Below are 7,199 nucleotides of genomic sequence, written 5' to 3' on the forward strand. Positions count from 1 at the left end.
ACAAGTCTTATGAGGAGCGGCTGAGGGAACTGGGGTTGTTTAGCCTGGAGAAAAGGAGGCTCAGGGGAGGCCTTATCGCTCTCTGCAACAACCTGAAAGGAGGTTGTAGCGAGGTGGATGTTGGTCTATTCTCCCAAGTAACAAGTGATAGGACAAGAGTAAAGGGCCTCAAGTTGCATCAGGAGAGGTTTAGGTTGGGTATTAGGAAAAATTTCTTCACCGAAAGGGTTGTCAAGCGTTGGAACAGCTGCCCAGGGAAGTGGTTGAGTCACCATCCCTGGAGGTATTTAAAAGACATGTAGGTGTGGTGCTTAGGGACATGGTTTCGTGGTGGACTTGGCAGTGCTAGGTTAACGGTTGGACTTGATGATCTTAAAGGTCTTTTCCAACCTAAACGATTCTATGATTTTATGATTCTAAACCACAGTTTGAAAGCATGAAAAAGGAGAAGGATGCTGGGGAATAGCACTGACTAACTCATGCTAATGCAGGGTCCCTCAACCATGTAGAATGAGCTTCAGCTAACCAGAAGCAACTTAATTACTTCTGTTTAATGGTTTTCCACCTACATGTTTATCATAGTTCATGCTCTTGAAAAGCACTGAAGAAACAGCTCTGGGGATGAAAGGCTGCTCATCTCATAGGTAATGGGTGCTGCAAAAACTCTTTCTGAAAGCTTCTGTGCTGCACATATCCAGGATGCCTCCATCCAGGCAGGGTTGTCTGGCTCCTAATGATGTGACAGTTCAGGCTCTGTGATTTTTTTCCAGTGCTTGGGATTAGTAAATAAGGGGATCCCTTCGCACCAGTTGAAAGGGTAGGTTTTGTTTGGACAAAATACCCCAAACCAAAAGCACCTCAAGGCTGCCCATTCCTTTATCTTAAGGCAGGAAATTAGCAGTAGATGGGAAGAAAACTCTGTTGCACACACAGCTTCTCTGAAATGTTTAAATGATTGAACAGGAGCAAGAGGTTCTTGTATCAGATTATCAAGCTCTTGCAGTGTCCAGTCCACCATAAATCTTGGTATCAAAACCAAAAGGACACACCCTTCCTGCCACAGCCACATGCAGCATTGGCCACAGCACAGCCAGTGCAATGCTCATGAGGCCGCGAGATGGAACACAAAAAGGTTCTCCAAATCCAGCAAGGTTGGCAGGGGTATAACCTAAACGTGGGCAGGAACACTGCCACAGCACATGCAGCATTGGCCACAGCACAGCCAGGGCAAGGCTCATGAGCCCTGCAGATGGAACACAAAAATGTTCTCCAAATCCAGCAAGGTTGGCAGGGGGATAACCTAAACGTGGGCAGGAACAAGCTCATCTTCAGTTGTGCATATCCACTGGTCACACATTCTCTAATGAGGGACAACAACTGACCAGATCCTGCATGGATGTGAAGGTGCTGGTATTTGCACCAAATAGTTAATAGGCCCTAAGGATTAGTAATTACACAAATAAATATATGGCTAATTAAAAAAATGTTATCCTGTACTTTTTACTTTCAAACTTCTTGTTCCCAAGAAGTGAATCAGGCCTCTCATCAGATAATTTATAGAATACCAGTTTCCATAACAACATAATTGCTCAATGAAGCAAAAATACCTGGCAGAGTTGCCATTATCATGAAAAAATTGACCACAACAGTGAGTGAAGGAGGCTGCATTAAAACCAAGATTGCTTCATGTCAATGTGGCCAATTACAATCCAATAATGCTAGATCAAAGACCATCGTTCCTAACATGAGTCACTATGAATTGCAGCATGTACACAAGAAGCAGAGCGAGACAGTAGTGAACAAATATTTTTCCCCACAACAAAGCACAAAGTCACATCTAATCATTTAATGGTTGCAGAACTCCATGGCCAACACTATGACAGGTAATTTTAGGACCTAATGGTTTCCTATAGAGAAATACAAGCAAGAACATCTCACTTAGTTTGTGTCTTCATATGAGCAAAGGCACAGGCCACTTTTTCTTTTGTAATAGGAGTGTTTGTTCCACAAAGACTTGTCAAACATTGTCATGTTGTAAGATTCAAGAGGGAGTAACTCACACCCACTGCTAAGAACACCTACTTCATTAAAAAAAAAGCAGCCCTAGTCTAGATGTAGATCTACATCTACCCCTGGAGCCATTACATCTTTACTCCTTCTGTGGACTGCAGAAGCAGCAAGCCCAGGGCCAGGTTTGTGTGAAAGTGCTCAGGCCTAACACCTCTCAAATGGGCCTGCGGTGCCCACCCTGCATGGCCCTGTCCCAGGTCTGCTCGGGACCGTATTGTGCTCACCGTGTCCCCGGGACATTTTTTGTTTCTTTGCAGCTTCTCCAGCTGAGAAAGCTTGAAGCAATGAGAAGCGGTGCTGCAGCCACTCTGAGTAGCTTATGTCTGTAACACAATGGTGAAGGCACGCGACGGCAATCTCTGCAGCTGGTGCAAGAGTATGTGAGGATGGGAGCCCTCCTGGGATAAGTGTTGGAGGATTGTCCTGGTAAGAGGGAGCCAGCTTGGACCCTGTCTGTGTCCGGAGTCTACCTGGAGCAGGTTAAGTCAAGAAGGAGCCCTAGGTGCAAAGTAGCATGTATGTCATATGGCTGGTCAGGGCCAGGTGTGAAACAAAGTCATATTGCCAGTGTGGTACCCCTAACAAATCAAGCTGGCCTGAAATATTGGCCCTGCAACTCCACTAGCTCCAGAGTAGTTCTGCTTGTTCCCAGGACTCTCAACTTTGTTCTAGAGAGACCATTACAACAGCATGCTTCCAAACTTCACACCTCAAAGTGACTAAAAGCTATAGTACAAAGTATTTACGTCTCTAACTCATAGATGTCTCAGCACGATATTCATATGTGCCATATAACAAGTCAAAACTATTACCCTATTCTTTTCCCTTTGCATGCCTTGTTCCTTACATGCAGGCAGTAGGGTGAGCACAGTATGGTGTCAGCTCTGTCCTTAGGCAGTCCTGAGTCACCCAGGCCATGCTTTATACCCTTAGCAGATAAGGGATTTTTCCCCTGACTTCGATGTTATGAGTCACCTTGATGGATGAGTGCTTTTTCTGCTTTAACTGACGTAATATTGATAACCCTGGGAAACAACAAACTTGCTGGGAACTCTGTGGGGATCTTGAGCCTTGGGAAGAATCAGGATGGTCTTTTATTTTACTACATGTTGCTTGGCTAACACTCATAACAGCTTTCTTCTCCCTCCTGTTTAACCAGAAATTTCTGTTCTCCCTTACCAACCTCTGCAAATACACTTTCCCATCTTGTATTTCCTCCACCCAGCACCAGGGAAAATCTGGGCACACACATACTGGATAGCTTTGGACATTACAGAAGCAAAGAGGAAAAGAAAGGCTGCACACGAGTCTTATCTTTGGCTTTGCAGTTCTGGCCTGCTTCGAAAGCGAGACATGTATGTCCTTCAATTATTCATTTGGGTAACTGCAAACTCTGAGCAAACTCTCTTAGGCTGCCTGCACCTCTTGCTACCCATCTTGCAGCAGCAGGAGGCTGTGGTACACTGAAACACCTCAGCACGGAGGTACACAACCAACCAGAATAACTAAAACATTTGTCAGAAATAAAGTGCAGTAAAGCAAAGAGAAGAATAAAGCAATTGATCGTTCAAAAAGATGAGAGAGAGAGAGAGCGCGCGCACGCGCGCATGGCAAAAGAAACCTGATAGCTTGTGCCGCCTCCCCTAGAAGACTATCAGCCCACTGACAGGAAGATTAACGATGCTTGATGGGAATTCCTCTCTCACCACAGTCAGCTTTAAAACCACAGGACAATAATCTGCTTTTACAGGTTTGCCTGTGGCTTTCCCGCAACACATCTTTTTCTCCCCTTACTCTAAATAAAAAAGGATGATCCCTTGCAGTGCTTGTTTTCTGAGTGCTGCCCTCACAGCTGAGGTGAAAGCATTGATTGAAGCACTTGGACATTTATTGGATTTGTGGCTTTTCTGATGTGTGAAAAATGCTTTGTCCTGCTTAACTCGTACAGTCCTACATACTCCAGTATTTGTTGGTGTAACCACCAAAGGTCCAGACCCTCTGCCACACTTCCTTTGTGAAGAGACCAACCAGTGAAATCCCTAGAAGGCAGAATACTAATGTCAAAACATCGGTTTTGAGATATACTTGACACTGGGCTTGAAGAGCCTGCACAGCTTAGAGTTCACCTCTCCTTGACCCTCTAGGGAGGACAATACACATTGCGATATCCGTACCTTAAGCTGGATTGCCTGTTTCAGTACCTTGCCTCTTTAGGAACCTGTTTAGCACGGTGAATTGCACTGGCAGATTGCCCTGAATGGCGCCTTGAGTGAAGTTTTCCAAACATCCCCATGGCTCATTTACGGAATTGGGTAATCGTGGGATGGGGAAAAGCAAGAAGGGGAAATTACTTAGCAACAAAGTCAGTGCTGTCCTTTTTCCCCATACAGGATAGAACGTTCTGCTACTTGCTTTTCTTTTACAGCCCTGTAAGTTTTTCACCTGAGCAAGAAAAGAATGATTGCTCCTCTTATAGGCAATCTTACACCACCCTCTTATATCAATGCTTTATTTTCATCCTCGTTTCCTAATACCACAGAGAAGGCATTCATATGTCCTGGACAAGGTGACATTTTTGTGTTATGTGATGACATCACTTGCATCAGTCACTTGCTCTCAGTTGTCTGTGTGCCTGAATCAGCCTGGCCTTTTTGCATTTTCAGAAAGGGTCATCCCTGTGGTGATTTCCATGCTGAAAGATAATTTGCACTGTACACACAGGAACCTTCCGCACTGCAAGAGCATCAGCTCCTGAAATGCTTGATCTAAGTCTCCACAAGAACTACCCAGTATTTGCAGTTCTTAGTACCTGAGCAGTGAAGTCTCACATCAGGCTTGAGCAGTGCAATTAAAAAAACCCCTTGTGTTTTACTTGTTTCACTTAATTCATTCTTCTTTTTTCTAGGCTGAGGTTCTCCAAAGGACATAACCAAGCCTAACTAGGGGAAGAAGAGCAGAAACGGGAGTCAGGTGTCCACCTGCGGACAGCAACTGTCTCAGCTCTCAGCTGAATTACACTTTAGGATCCTAACGGGTAATGCCACCATGTAACTGTAAAGAAACTGTACTGTTGTATTCTTAACAGTTTTTCATGGATATTTGATTGGGATAACACATACAAGATAAAATACTAGTAAAGTAACATACAAAGCAGTTTTAAAAAACAGTAACCTAATATATTTCTAAAAAGTCAAATCAATAATTAAATTCACAGGACAATAGATTTTTCTTTGAAGTGGAAGTTAATAACAAGTCATGCTGTGAACAAAGCTTTAATCCAAGGTTACTCCGGATAACACTGTCATGTTTTGCAGTCAATAGGCCCCAAATGAGCATTAAGCTCATATAGCTGCCTGACTGAGATGGTGGCATATCTACGATACATAGCACTGATTTATATGTGCTTTTTCTCTCCATCCAGACAATAGCTTTTTTTCCCTCCCTATCCTAACAGCTGCAGCTATGGGTTCTGTTTCAAGGCTTTGTTTGGGGGATTAAAACCATCTCAGTATAATCTCTTTCTGTTTTATACACTGAAAGAAGCATTAGAGATGAAAATTAATGCCACAATGGATTTCATTAATCACACCAGAAGGCTTGGTTTGCTGTAGTAGGCACTTCCAGCAGAAGGTGCTCACAATCAGTTTAAATATTAAACGCCCTCCTCTGTTTAAATAGCGATGATCAAATCTGTGAAAGCATGGTTCCTGCATCGGGGCAGGGGGATTCTTTTAAAAGGGCCAACACTGTTCAAATCATCTCACCTTATGGTGAGTCCGGCTTTCCAGCAACGTAAGCGTCAGTTGATTGCAAGAACAAAGGGTCTAGCAAAATCGGTGCCTGCGGGAATTGCTGTGAGATAAAGAAGGTGTCACCTCTGGGTCACCAGCGCAAAAGAAATCAGGGGCATAATAGCCAACCGTTACCATCATGGGACGGGTGCTGGCAGGCAGCATGGCACAAGGTACCAGGTCTCTGCCTGGTCTTTGGAGAGCAGGTGCTCACATTACAAAAAGCACCACTAGCATTGACTGACGCTGCCAGGAAAAGGGCCAAGTATCGACAAGTCCTGCTAGCTGGGCTGTTGGGGCATATCCCCCACGAAAGGCTAAGCCCCAGTGGCAGATGGCTAGAGGGAAGTTTGCATTCCCACAATTCATGCTTTGACCGTTACGAATAATCAGCCGTTCTCCAGGGCCCTGGGTCTGACGTGAGGCAGGAGCCAGCCCTGCTAGAAAACTGCATCAGCCATCAACTGTCCCAGCCAAAAACAACCCTGGACTGATGTGTTGGGGCAGTTGCATACAGATGAACATGGTCTAAGTGAATCTTCTGTAGGAGGAAGGAAAGCAAGCCCCATGCAAGCAGAGTCTAAAGAGAAAAGCTGTGAAATTCATCATTTCTTTCTGCAGAATCTGGGAGTCAAAAGCACAGGTTTCCTTAAAAATGCTTTTGTTCAATCACTATTAAAGCCTCGCTTGAAATTAAAGCATAATCAGAAATTGAGGAAACGCAGTCTTAGCAAACATGACAATATACAGTTTTACCCCACCTTGCTCTGCCTCAGCCTCCCGTGGCAAGAAGGAAGGTGATGCCTGGATCTAAAGGGGGAGAAAGTCAACAAAACCAAAACTGAAAAACCAACTGGTCCTGCCCCCAATAGAATCTCCTCCCAGAGAGAAAAATGCTATGAGCAGAATTGACTACAACTCCCAACGTTCACTGAGGCTGCTTTTAAGACAAATTTTATCCGGGAACATCCTAAACAATCTGAAATTGAAAGCAAGCCCCAGTGGTTGTTGGAAGCTGTAGTCAGCTCTCCAGGGGTGAACTAGTGAGTAGAAAGATCCTGAGAGCTGCTCTTGTAACCAAAAGAGCCCCACTAGGGATCTGGAGGAGCAGGTAGCAAGCAGGAAGAAAGCGCTGTGCCCCTTCGGGGGTGCCAAGCTCCCTCCTTGGGCTTTTCAGGACACCGCAATGCTTCGGGGGGATTTTTGGCCCGGGCCTGCAACAGAAACAGCGAGACCCGATCGCAGCAGGCGGTTCCAGCAGGCACAGCAGGACCCGTGCACAGTTGAAAAGCACCCCCACCCCCCTCCAAACACAGAGCATCCCCCCGCCGCGCGCTC

Source organism: Aptenodytes forsteri, unplaced genomic scaffold (assembly GCF_000699145.1).
Source record: "Aptenodytes forsteri isolate BGI_AS27 unplaced genomic scaffold, ASM69914v1 Scaffold297, whole genome shotgun sequence".
Taxonomy (NCBI): domain Eukaryota; kingdom Metazoa; phylum Chordata; class Aves; order Sphenisciformes; family Spheniscidae; genus Aptenodytes; species Aptenodytes forsteri.